Consider the following 14,240-nt stretch of genomic DNA (forward strand, 5'->3'; position numbering starts at 1 on the left):
TGTTTCTCGAAAGACAAACTTGAGACAAGTACCTGACTACCATACTGTACAAGAAACCTAAAAAACCTTCCCTGACGTTGCACCAGCGTCTCCCTTCATTCTTCTTTCCTAGAAGCACTGAGTCCAGAAGCCCCGTTTAATTGCCACAGCAACTGAATTTAGCAGCCAAAGGAAAAACAATGCCCAAAGGCCAGTGCCAGCCAGTAGAAACAGAATCCAAGCCACTTGGTATAACTCTCCATCTTCTTGTAGCCACATTAGAAAGAGTGAAAGCTGTCAAGATGGCTCAGCAGGTAAAGGCACTGCTACCAAGTCTGGCGACCTGAGTTCCTTCCCCAGGACCTATATGGTGTCAGGAGAAAACAAAGTTGTCCTCTTTTTGTTGTTTTGTTTTGTTTTATTTTGTTTTGTTTGAGACAGGGTTTCTCTGTGTGGCCCTGGCTGTCCTGGAACTTGCGCTGTAGACCAGGATCTAGCCTTCCGGGTGCTGCACACACTTGGTGCACAGACATACACATAGGCAAAACAGCCATAGGCACTCTGAAAGGTGGAAGACAGAGGCTTCAAAGCCGAAGATGAGCTCTGAAAGAGGCCATCTACCAGGCGGTAACAGAGAATGTCATGCTTGTAGCAATGTATGTATTTTAAAGATTACAGCTGGAATTTAGCTGAGTCCCAAGAATCTCAAATGTGCAAAGCAAATTGAGACAGATGCTCTTTGAAGCAGTAGTTCATCGGGTGCTTGAGCCACAAGGCCTCATGCTACTGTCCTAGCAGCGGAGTGCAAGACAGACAGCCCTCGTCCTCGTCGTGAGCAACACAGAGCAGCTAGTTATAGGTTGCCTGGGGTCCGAGGCGCACGGTGAGAACGCATGGGACTCTATCGCCTGGGGTCCACTGTGCACTGTGGGAAAGGAAAGCACATGACCTATATTGCCTGGGGTCCACGGTGCACTGTGGGAATGGATGTGACTGGTTCCCTGGGAAACTCGGTACATTGTAGGAATTCCTCTGATGGTTTCCCTGGGGTCCTCGGTGTGCTATGTATGGGAGCGGATGCCAATTGACCAAAAAATCTAAGTCCCAATGAGGGTGACCAACTCTGAGGGACAAAGCACTCTACAGTGTGGCCTCATGGCTGAGATGCAGCAACACCACCCATCTACTGTGTGACCCTTCTGTCTTTGCTGGACATCAAAGGGGGAGAAGCATGAAGGGGACTTTAATAAACGTACCTAGTTGGGAGCTGAGGGCATAGCAGGTGTGCTTAGCAATAGCCGGGGACACAGGTTCCCGATGCACACACCTGCACAGTGGGAGCCTCCATCTGGCCTCCAGCGGCTTGGGGTGAGATTTGCTGGTGTGACAACTAAGCCAAAGGACAAAGGATTGCACAAAAGAGCACTCAAGACGTTAAAATCCCCACAAAACACGACAGCCACTTTTGTCACGACTACCTAGACTCCTGCTTTACACTTCTATCAGTCTTCACAGACAGAGACCGACCAGCATGGCTTCCTGTGAGGTGTCCCCAGAATTCACTGTTTTTTTTTTTATTTTTTTTTTTAAAAAAAGCAGCAGCAGCAGCCCTGGGGTAAAGAAAGGAAAAAATCTGAGAAATGCCGCTTCTCCTGTTTACACTGCCTTTAAACCACTCATTACTGCTGCCGGTCTTGAAGAAAACCGGGGCAGATCTTGCCTGCTCCAAAGTCTTCAGGAACAAATTCCAAAGTAGTGTTGACCCTAAGTTAAAATTCAAAGCACAGCAATCTACTCAAAGATCTTCAGTGGTGCCTTCTTAAGCCCTGGGTTCAAAGCACCTTTGGCTGCAGTCACTTGGGCCCTAGTTTAAAACATTCCAGCAGCGTTAACAAAAGACTAAAAACCTAAAGCACACACGTTAATTAATTTCATTATACAATATTTATCCCATCTGATGCAGCCCACACCCTGTTGCACTTCGCTCTCCTTTTCTCTTTGCAGAGCTGGGATTCGGTCTGGGGCTGAGCCATACCAGTCAGTCTCGGGCCTCAAAGTTCTCATATTAATGTCTAACCAACGTAAAAATTATTAATAATCTATTTTGTTGATTTTGTACCAGGTCTTTTACACTTACAGTGCACCGCAGACGGAACACTCAGTTCTCAGGTCTTGAGATGAAATATCCTTTTCCTTTCCATTTTCTCTCTCCCACCCTCCCACGCTGGGTACTGAACACAGGTCCTTTTGAATACTCGCTAGGCATGTACTCTACCACTAAGCTGTATTCTCAGCCTGAAAGGCTTTTTTAAAGTGAAATTGTAGCCAGGCGGTGGTGGCGCACGCCTGTAATCCCAGCACGCTGGGAGGCAGAGGCAGGCGGAGTTTGAGGCCAGCCTGGTCTACAGAGTGAGTTCCAGGACAGCCAGGGCTACACAGAGAAACCCTGCCTCGGAAAAAAAAAAAAAAAAAAAAAAACAAATCCAAAAAAAAAAAAAAAACCTAAAATGAAATTATAGTTTTGAACCCAATGGCCACCCACATGACTGTGCCACCCCACAGGTAAATAATTCAACATGATTATAATGCTAGGCGAAACCTATAGAGAACGCCAAAAACCAATCAAGACTTCCCTGGAAATACGTATATTTAGCTACTGTATGCCATGGATGGAGAAGTGTGTTCTCCAAAGGTTCCTGTGCTAGAAGCCAGGGCCAGCACAGCCATGCTAAAGGGAAGTAAAACCTTTAAGTAGTAAGGTGTAGGCCAGCACACTTGATTTGTGTGTGTGTGCATGTGTATGTGTGTGTGTGTTTAAGTGTGTGTGTGTGCATGTGTATGTGTGTGTTTAAGTGTGTGTGTGCGTGTGCGTGCTCTGGCAGAAGTCTGCAATTCCATCCCAGCATGCCATGCGCATGAGATGCCTCACAGCTGCCTGCAGCAACAGCTCCTGAGCATCCGTTATTTCTGGTTCCTGCAGGCACCCATGTGTGCACAGACATGTAGACAGACATAAAAATAAATCTAAAAATAAGAAGCTAAATGCAACAGTTCACGTCTGCAATCCTAGCACTCCTAAGGAGAGATGGGAAGTGGGGAAAGGGAGAATTGCCCAGAAGCTCAAAAGACAAGGTGGCCCTAAGTGTGCAGGGCAGCAAAGCGAAGCGGACCCTGCCTCGTCTCGGCAGGGTACAGAAGAGAAACCTCCTGAGGGACCTTGAGCCGGTCCTCCTGTGGGTATGTCCTGTGTACAGGGATGACAGGTGCATACTGCTATGCTTAGTCTATGCAATGCTGGAGCTCAAGCTCCGGGCTTTGTCATGCCAGGAAGCCATGCTTGCAGCTAAGGTACGTCCTCAGTCCTCACTGGCTAAATTTTTTCCACATGAACTAATAGGGGTTGGAGCACGCATGCTACAGGACGTGTGTAGAGGTCAGAGGACACCATGGGGGTCTCTTCTCTTCCTTCACCATGCAGGATCAGGTCTTCAGTCTCAGTAGCAAATGGCCCTGCCCACTGAACCATCGCTCTGTTCCTGGACTATGGATACATTTTAATACTTGGCAGAATCAAACTGATTCGATCACTCTGTTGCTTCGCTATAACATGCCAAAGTAAGCTCTAGCCTAGGCATCTCCAGAAAGAAAGGTAAGATTGCATGTGCCTTCAATCCCAGCAGTTGGAATGCAGAGGCAAGTGGATCTCTATGAGTTCCAGACCAACCTGGTCTACAGAGTGAATTCCAGGACTACACAGAGAAACCCTATCTCAAAAAAAAAAAAAAAAAAAAAAAAAAAAAAAAAGATAAGATTACACAGACAAAGAGAGAAAGAGAGCTCTGGGAGAAAGCAAAGGATGGGTCACAGGGGGAAGTGGGCATGTATATCATAATGCAAATGCAAAATCCTTACTTCAAAGAACAGCTCATTAGCAGTTTATCTGATCCCTTTCCCAAGCTCCAGGAAGTTAGCAGCACGAGAAACCTTTGGGGTGACTAAAGACTCTCTCAATGTTTTGTTTTCAAGACTGTAAATTATGTGAATGCGCGTGTTTGTGTCTATGAATGAGTGCAGACGTTTCATCAAATTTTCTGGAACTTGAGTCACATGTGGTGGAGAGCCACCTGGGAACTGAGCAGGTCCTCTGCGAGACAATGCATTAACTGTGGAACCCAAGTGCACCTGTTTTTTAAAGATGGTGTGTGTGTGTGTGTGTGTGTGTGTGTGTGTGTGTGTGTCTTGCTATCTAGTCCTGGATAGCATGGAATTTACTATGTATATCAGAAAGGGTTTGGCCTTGAAGCCATCCTCCAGCCTCTGCCTTTGTACTGCTGACATTACAGGTGTTTGCTGCCAAATATGGCTTCTTTTAGGCTTAGAATCTTTTTAAAATCTTTATTCAATTGTATTTCTTTAATTACTTTGTATGCACGTTCATGTAGGTCCTGGAGACTAGACTCGGGTTCTTGGATGAGGCAGCAGGTGCCTCTTACCCATGAAGTATCCCACAGCCCATAGAGTCAGATTTTCTATGAAAGGTTATAATGCCCATCTCCATAGAGTTACTAGAGGGAAGATTAAGACCACACAAGTTAAAAATAAATAAATAAATCGAAACAAATGAACGGGTATTTAGTCAAACATCACTCTGGCTGTTTCTGTGTCAGTGCTTGGAATGAGATTTGTTTTAAATCAGTGGCTTTGAACAGAACAGTTTGTTCTCCACAATGCAAAACTCAACCAGGCTTGAAGAGAACCAGGGACTGATTGGTCTTTCTGGAGCAAAAAGACCTGTACCAGCCAACCTGGACATGGGTCTTCTGCTGGGTTTCCAGCCTGCCCACGCACTGTGCACGTAGGAAGTGCACCAGCCCCTAGAACAGTGTCATCAACTCACAGAATCTATCAGTCTGTCTGGAGAACGGTAAACTAGTTCCAAGAAGTAGGGTGAGGATATAATAAAGGCCTATATGAATCTGTGAATTCAAGGACAGCCAGGCTCACATGGGAGACCCTATCTCAAAAACAAAACAAAACAAACAACAACAACAAATCCTGCAAATGGGCAATGGGAGAGATAAGAAAAAACTGTGGTAATACTGGAAGAGGCAAGATTGCCCTGAAAAGACTGTGGGCAGGAATCTGTATGTTTGAGGTGATTCTGGGACTGGAGAGATGGCTCAGTGGTTAGGGCTCCTGTGGATGATCTTGATGGCCTGAGTCTGACTCCTGGAACATACATGGAGGGAGGCAAGGGAGTCCCATAGCCTTGTTCAGGTCCCCCCTAACACATACAAACAGATAAATGTAGTAGTAGTAGTAACAGTAGTAGTAGTAGTAGTAGTAGTAGTAGTATTGCATACACATTTAATACTTTTGCCTATTTTTAAAAAAGATGGTCCTGCCAAATTCTCAGGTAGAAACACTTTACTAGAAATGGACAGGAAAGTGATTTTATTTTAAAAAGGAAAAACAACAAACAAATGAAAAAACCTGTCTAAATATGGCTGAAGAGATTTTTTCTTTCTGTTTTTTTCTTTCCTTTTCTTCTTCTTTTTTGGCTATGTTTTATTTTCATTAATCGTATTATATTCCAGGGCAAACTCAAGAATTTAGCAGTCCAATTGGTTCCTCAGAGACCCACAGGCAGGTAGAGCACCGGGTTCAGTAGCTTGTGGCTGTGTCCATCTTTAAATGTTTTCTATTCACACACACACACACACACACAAAAGTGAGCTCAAGTTAGACATGTTAGCCAAAAACTAGAATCCCTTGGGGAATGGAAGCTGGACAAAAACAGCCTGAGATACATTCCAAGTTCTAGGCCAGTTTGAGGTACAAAAGACTGTCTTAAAAAAAGAAAAGAGATAAAAGAAAAAGAAAAAGAGAAAAAGGAAGTTGGGGTGGTGCTGGGGGTGGCTCAGCTCTTACAGAACCATGACACCTCATAACTGCAGTTCCGGAAGATCTGACATTCTTGTGGCTTCCAGGTGCACCAGGCCTGCACACCGAGCACATACATACATACATACATACATACATACATGCGTACAAACAAACAAACAAACAAACTGCTGGTCATGGTTGGACACAGCTTTGATCCCAGCACTATGGAAGTAGAGTCAGAGGCAGGAGGCTCTCTGCCTTTGAGACCAGCCTGGTTTACATGGGGAGTTGTGTACACACTGGCACACACACACATGTACATGACGAAGTGGTTTTGAGGAGGAGGAAACCTGTATAACATGGCTGAAAGGTGAGGACTTTTTGCTGACTGAATTAGCACCTTCAAGGGCATGACATCCTTCATGTTTTCACTCAGGTAAGACCTGTGAAGAAGTCAGATTGACAGGAACACAAGACAGACACTGCTTTAGAGGCTCAGGGGAAGTGGTTTGTTGGGTATAGAGCTTTCAGATGTACAAGATCAAAAGTCTTTGGAGAGATGGGCAGTGGTGGTGCATGCCTGTAATCCCAGCACTCTGGGAGGCAGAGGCAGGCGGATTTCTGAGTTCGAGGCCAGCCTGGTCTACAGAGTGAGTTCCAGGACAGCCAGGGCTATACAGAGAAACCCTGTCTTGAAAAAAACCAAATCCAAAACAAAACAAAACAAAACAAAACAAAACAAAAACCAAAAGTCTTTGGAGGGCAGGTGATGGTGGCCTGCCTGTGCCTTTAGTCCCAGCCCTGGAGACACAGAGTCAGAGGCAGGTGGACGGATCTCTGTGAATTTAAGGCCAGCCTGGTCTACAGATCGAGTTCCTGGGACAGCCAAGGCTACAGAGACTGGAGATCTGTTTCATAATGGTATAAATACCTAACACAGTTGAATTTAAAGTGATCAGTTTGTTTCACTAGTCAACTTTGTACCACTAACAAAGAGTCTAAAGCTCTCTTAAGACTGTACGGGGAGTTGGGGGGGAGGGAATGTCATTTTAACTCAAGTAAGAAGAGAAGGAGCTCAAGGATCCAGGCCAGCCTGGGCTTCCTGAGACCCAGCCTCACTCCCATTTTTCATCAAAATGCAAAGAAAAATTAAGTGAGTTTTCAGGGGTTTGGGCTGCAGGAGCTTGACCCGAGCGAGGCACACAGTGGTCCGCTGCGGCTAGGCTAGTAGCATATGGCAGTCACCACATATGAACACTGACGCAGGGTCTTATTCTGTAGCCCGCACTGGCCTTCACACTCACTGAGACACTCCCTTTAGGCCTCTCAGTGCTGGGGTACAGGTACAGACCACTATGCCCAGCTTGGGTCCAGCTTCGTAACTGTGGGTCACAGCCCAACATGGTGTTACGTAAGAGAGTGTGGGTTTTATGAAAATTTTGGCAAGGATAAAATGTTTTGGAATATCCAATGATCAAAACGAAATCAAAGTCAAACCCCTGGTGTGATGACTCTGGGGTGTTTCTGAGCACACTCTACCACTGCATCGAGGTTTGCTTGTGATCTTTTGATTTTCCAGACAGGGTCTTATGTATTATATATCCCGGGGTTTTCCCAGTGTTGGACACACTGCCCTGTGCTGGTCACTACAGCACTGAATGTCAACAAACTCAGCCCGAAACATCTCAGCTCTGAGACCACTATGTTAGACCAATGTGGGGTTTTTTTACATACAGTTTTCTGGCCTTAGAAATGGTTTAATTACAGAAACCCAATACTTTTAATGCTTTTTCTGCCTTCATTACTTACTTAGCCCATATCAAGTCAAGTCTTTGGGTTGGACTAACATAGAATATTTGATTTTAAAACCTGGCATTTAAGGGGTCAGGAGCATAGCTCAGCCAGTCCTGTTCAAAAGGCTTTGGGTTTGGTCCCCAGCATCACAAAACCCCGGAGAAGTGCTAAGGGCTGCCCCATAATGCCAGCATAAAGGTACAAGGGCTGCGAGTGTCTATGGGTGAGATCAGTCAGAGGCCAGCCTGGGTGGTAGTACATAGTCCTTTGATTCCAGCACTTGGGAGGCAGAGGCAGGCAGAACACTGAATTCAAGGCCAGTCTGGTCTACACAGTAGTTTCAGACTAGGCAGGACTATGCAGAGAAACCTTGCCTCATGCTCACTCAAAAAGTACCAGGATTTGAACTCAGGTCTTCAAAATTGCATAGCAAGTACCCTTAGCCATGTCCCTACCTTCCCTCCGTCCAGTCTCCATTCCTTCTTTATTCCTTCTTTGAAGGTCAGTCAGAACATCATGAATCTCTGCCTTGTGGCAGAGCAGGGCCTATAGCACTTGCTGTAGAGGCTGAATCAAGCACTCAATTCTTTTTATGGTTGAAGTGCATCACAGTGTATCACTGTACTTCAGTTTAGCATCTGCCTACATAAGGACATCTTGGTTGCCTCCAATCTTAGAAATTATGAATGAATTGCTATGGGTATCTTTTTTGTGTATAATTGCTTAATTAGTATTTGAGACAGGCTCTCTGGCAAGGCTGGGCTCCAGCTCCCTGTATAGTCCAAGGTCAATCTTAATCTGATCCTCCATATCCAACTTCCAAGAGCATTTTGGGTTTGTACTAGGAGTCAGACTTTGGGCTCCCTTATCCATGATACCATTAGCTTTCTTTTCTTTTTTCTTTCTTTCTTTTTTTCTTTTTAAGATGCATTAGCATTTGCCTGCATTATGTTCATGCCTGGTTCCCAGGAGGTCAGAAGAGGGTGTTCAATCCCTTGGTTTTACAGATGGTTTTGTGTTGCAACCTGGGTGCTGGGAATCAGAAAGAGTCCTCTGGAAAAGCAACCAGTGCTCTTTCCTGCTGAGCCATCTCTTCCTTAATCCCCCTCTCCCAGCACCCTCTAATAGTTTTGGAAATGAGGTCTCACTATACAGCTCTGGCTGGTTTGGAACTCTGTGAAAAACAGGATGGCCTAGAACTCAGATAATTCTGTGTGGATTAAAAGTGGTAATTTCTGCCGGGCGATGGTGGCGCACCTGTAATCCCAGCACTCTGGGAGGCAGAGGCAGGCAGATTTCTGAGTTTGAGCCAGGTTGGTCTACAGAGTGAGTTCCAGGACAGCCAGGGCTACAGAGAGAAACCCTGCCTCAAAAAAAACAAATCCAAAAAACCAACCAACCAAACAAACAAACAAATAAATAAATAAATAAAAGTGTTAATTTCTGCAGGTGTAGCCAGCCTGTCAGACTGTTCCTGGTCCGAGTGTCTTTGCTCCTCTCTCTATAGCTGTCCAGTGGCATTATCACTAGGGCATCCCTGCCTGCCTTGGCTATGAGAAAACAGCACGATGACAGCAACAGCTCATGCTGACTCATGCCCCCTTTTCAAATAACATAACCGCATGCCAGTCTGTGGCCACTTTTCAATGAGATGTGTCATAATTGAGGGGTTGTGTCCTTTGAGCAAGTTTCCTCCCTAATTTTGGTGGCAGATCTAACTTCTCAGAAAGAAGGAAAAAACAAACAAACAAACAAAAAAAAAAACCAAAATCCCACACCCAGAGCTCTGAGACACTGTTATAAACATGGATGGAATTAGTACGATGGGCTAGGCTATGACACAAACTGCCAGAGAGTAAGTGAAATGCTTTACTGGGGAATAGTCTCAGAGGGGAGAGGGTAACAGTTTCAAAGGAAGCTAGAGGGGCTGCTGAGAAGCCATCTCCCTGGATCCACAGGGACCACAGTGGAGACACTGAAGTCACTGTCTAACTGCTGGAACCTCGAAGAACAAGCTCTGAGCAGAGCAGATGCTCCAGCCAATTCTGTCCTCGTATGGGGACACTCAGAGAAACCGTGTCATAGGTTGGAGGTGCACATCTATTCCCAGCACTCTGGGCATGATGACCTCTTTGAATTTGTGACCATCAAGGCTACCTAGTGATCAATTGCACAAATTTGTTCCAGAAATAAAAATTTACTTCAGCACACCACAAATCAGTCACACACACACACACACACACACACACACACACACAAGTGAGGTCAGCCTGGTCTCCAGGACAGCTAGGTCTACACAAAAAAGCCTTGTTTTGGGTGTGGGGGGGGGAAGGTATTTGAGACAGGGTTTCTCTGTGTAGAGCAGGCTGGCCTCAAACTCAGAGATCCACCCGCCTCTGCATTTTTGAGTGCTTAAAGGCATATGCCACCACATCCAGATTTTACTCATTTACGTATTATCCATGGCAACTTTTGACATGGGTATTCCAGACAAAGTTCATAAAGTCTACACATGTCAGAATGCTTGCCTAGCAAGTGCAAGGCCTCGTATTTGATCTAAGGCGCTGATGCACACCAGGTTAGAGAGATGCCTCAGCTGTTAAGTGTAAGTACTAGTCTAGTCGAGAATGTCAGTTTCCCCGCACTTCTTTACATAGCTCACAAACATATGCTAACTCCAGCTTCAAGGATCCAAAGGCCCTGGTCTCCTTCGACAATCCCTCTCACCTGAACACACAGGAAAAATAACTATTTACTCAGGCATAATGACGTAACCCTTTGATCCCAGAATTTGGGAAGCAGAAGGCAGGTGGATCTCTGTGAGTTCCAAGCCAGTTCGGTCTGCACAGTAAATTCCAGGATAATCAGAGTCATAAATGCCGACTCCGCCTCAAAAAAAAAGCAAATTTCTTGAAGTTAATAATAATAATGATAATGATAATGAGAATAATTAGCAGTAGCCGCAGTACATACATCGGGACAAGTCAGTTTGAAAGGGCTTAGGACTTTATGTCAGTCATTCAAGTGAGGCTGTTTTAGTCTTCTCCTTTAGCTACTGAGCGGGGACAGCTGGAAAGCAGCAGAGGCAAGGAAGGTTCTCTTAAGCTAAACTACTGTGTTTTTCTCACTGAAACCTGTGCATTGAACAACTTTGTCTTGGGTGTGGTGGCACATGCCTTCTTTACTCTAGCAGAGGAAGTCTTCTCTCTCCAAAATTCAGAAACAGCTTGTTCTACATAGTAAGCACCAGGCCAGCCAAGACTCCAAAGTGAGAATTTGCTTCAGAACACAAACAAACAAAACAAACAAACAAACAAACACAAAACCCTCTTTTTTTTTTTTTTTGGTAGATTGCATGCCAGACAATACTGTAGCCACTGTACTAGGAATCACTACGATGTGATGTTTTCCTACTGAATAGACTCCAATTACTCGTGTTGCAGATGATTTCTCACAAGTGACAAGTCTATTGGAGCTGTTGCCACCAATAGACCGAGCCAGTTACAGAATATTTGGATGAGGCGGGCTCAGAAACCAAAGTATCTCTTCTCTCTCTCCCCAGTAGGTTAAGCCCCGCCTGCTGACGTCTCACTCTCTTTTTGGGGGGTGGGCTGCGTGATGCAGACGTGCGAAGAGGACCGTTCCGCTGGTCAGCTGAATCTCCGGAGCGACCCACTCCATCACTCAATCCTGTCTCTCCCTTATAATACTTCTCCCCTCCTATGGAATTGTTTTTTCCCCCAGAGGTGCAACCATCATCTCCTCGTTGTTCGTTGTCCTGGTTTTCTTCATCCTGTTTCTCTGACACCCCCCCCCCTTTTTTTTTTTGGTCACAAGTGTGCAAAATCTCATGGGTATGTAAAAAGACCCCGAGCCTTTAATGGAATGGTTTCTATGCAGACTTACCGAATGACTGTGGAATGATTTTGGATGTGTGTTAAAAGAAATGTGTTGTGTAGAATAGTCCCTGCCTTTGGTGGGTCCTACAATTCTTTAACTGTTCAAATGCAGATAAATTCCTTTGCCAACAACCACATTTTAAATTAGCTTTCAGGGAGGGTTTTTTTTTTCCTCCCTAGTAATGGGCTTGAAAGCAGGGTCTTGAACATGACTGGGAAACCTCCCACAGCAATATATCTCCTAAGATCTTTTTTTCTTTGATGTTTTTGGTACGTGTTTAAGACAGGGTCTCACTATGTAAACCTGGCTAGCCTGGAACCCCCAGAGATCCACCTGCTTCTGCCTGCCAAGCGCTAAGATCCAAGGCACAGGTATAAAGGACCAGCACCACCCTGACCAACCTTTTTTAAATTTGTTCATTTTAGACAAGGTCTCGTGTAGTTCAGGTTGACCTTGAACTCACTATGTAGCCAAGGCTAGCCCCAAGCTCACAACAACATCATAGCTCAGCCTCCAGAATGCTGGGATTACAGAAGTGCATCACCATGCCAGACTCCCAGACTTCTAGTCTTATTTTTGACGGGACCCCACTATGTTGCCTAGGCAGGCTTCGAACTGCTGTTTGCCTCAGCCTCCTTATAGCTGGCATTACAGGCCAGCTGTAGAATAACCTTTAAATCCAGTGTTATACCTAAGTGGTTGCTTCAATCTCGCTTTCCCTTGTTGTTATTGTTTTATCGAGACAGGTGTAGACTAGGCTGGCCTCGAACTTGCAGAGATCTGCTTGTCTCTGCCTCCCAAGAGCTGGGTGGGATTAAAGCTTTGGGCACCAGTGTTTTCTTTACAAAGTTCATAGGAAAGTAATGATCCATTGAATCCCATACCCTGATCAATGGCTCTCTAAGGCCCTTTAGACCTTCCCTGGATAGACCTTATCTCCCTGGTCAACACCCTTCCATATGAAGGCTTCTTGTGTGTGTTTTTAACAAGGTTCTCTCTCATATTGCCCAGAGAGGCCTAGGACTAGATAACTAGCTCAGGCTGGCCTTGAGCTCCCTTCTGGCCCTCCTAGTTCTGTCTCCCGAGCAATGGCTTTACAGGCATGAGCATCACACCGGTTTAACTCAGTCCTGCTTACTAACAGACGCGCCAACAGATCACCGCACGAGAGAAGCATCTTAGCTAGGGCCACTCCTGTAATAAAGCACGGGACCAAAGCAAGGGGAGCGCAAAGGTTTCTGCGGCTCATTCCCATCCCAGTGCTGACATCACCTTTGAACACTTTTTCTTGGTTTATATTATTATTACTATTCCATCTTTCTCCCCACCCCCAACACATGCACTGGGAACTGAACCAACGACTTTGGGCATGCAGACCAGTCTGGAACTTACTGTGTGGCCGTCTCACCTGCACTCCCCTTGTGCTGCGGATCCGGGGATGCTGCCACCATGCACCATGTTCAGCACAATTTAACCTTTTCTTTCTTCTCTATTTGCCTTCCTCTTTTGTTTTCTTTCTGAGACAGGGTTCTCTCTGTATTTCTGGCTAGCCTAAACTCCATGCTCCATATAATCTAGTCTGAATTCACAGAAATCTGTCTGCATCTGCCTCCCATTGCTGACTATAGTTTTTGTTGTTTTGTTTTTTGAGACAGAGTTTCTCTGTGCCGACTGTTCTGGAACTTAGTTTGTAGACCAGGCTGGCCTCAAACTCAGAGATCTGCCTGCCTCTGCTTCCTGAGTGCTGGGATTAAAAACTACCATGACTTTTAAAACATTTTGTTTTGTTTTTTAAGAGACATAAGAGCTCTGCCAGGCAGTGGGAGTGCACGCCTATAATCCCAGCACTCTGGGAGGCAAAGGCAGGCAGATTTCTGAGTTCGAGGCCAGCCTGGTCTACAGAGTGAGTTACAGGACAGCCAGGGCTACACAGAGAAACCCTATCTTGGAAAAAAAATATCTATGGCTCTCTCTCTCTCTGAGTGTGTGTGTGTGTGTGTGTATGTGTGTGACACAGTCTGCATGTAGAGGTCAGGGGACAACTTTCAGCTTTCAGTGAACCCTGGGGATCTAATTCTGGTCATCCCACCTCATATACAACACCTTAGCATGGCACTGCGGTGTGTGTGTACATGCGTGTGTGCTATTAAATAAATACATAAATAACTAACCATGATGTTGGGTTGATGAGCCGGCTCAGTGGGTAAAAGTGCTTTCAGTGATGTGGCAAGCACACCCTCAAACACACAAACACACAAACACACAAAACTGTTTTAACTTTAGATTGTTATTATTATTAATGTTTTTGTTTTTGAGACAAGGTTTCTCTGTGTAGCCTTGGTTGTCCTGGAACTCTGTAGATCAGGCTGCCCTTGAACTCCTGGAGATCTGCTTGACTCTGCCTCCCCAGTACTGGGATTAAAGGCCTGTGCCACTACTGCCAGGCTGAGTCCAATTATTATTATTATTATTATTAGTAGTAGTAGTAGTAGTAGTAGTAGTAATCAGCTACCCAGGCCTCACCAGGACACTATCTATGTATATAATGTAGTTTGATCACGTTCACTCACTAGCATTCTCTCCTGACCCCTCCCACTCCCACAGGAAGCACAGTCCAATGTGAGGAATCTGGAGGCTGCAGATAAACAGCTGCAGTAGAGTTCTAGGAAAGGAGCCATCCT

The 14,240-nt window shown here is 45.4% G+C and overlaps 1 protein-coding gene across 1 annotated transcript in view; it reads right to left on the reverse strand.

The window, feature by feature from the left end:
* LOC127679156 (solute carrier family 2, facilitated glucose transporter member 3) overlaps positions 1-14,240 on the reverse strand; it is a 68,871-nt gene that overhangs the window by 15,006 nt on the left and 39,625 nt on the right. The window lies entirely within an intron of this gene.

The sequence above is a fragment of the Apodemus sylvaticus genome, chromosome 2, assembly GCF_947179515.1.
Source record: "Apodemus sylvaticus chromosome 2, mApoSyl1.1, whole genome shotgun sequence".
Lineage (NCBI taxonomy): Eukaryota > Metazoa > Chordata > Mammalia > Rodentia > Muridae > Apodemus > Apodemus sylvaticus.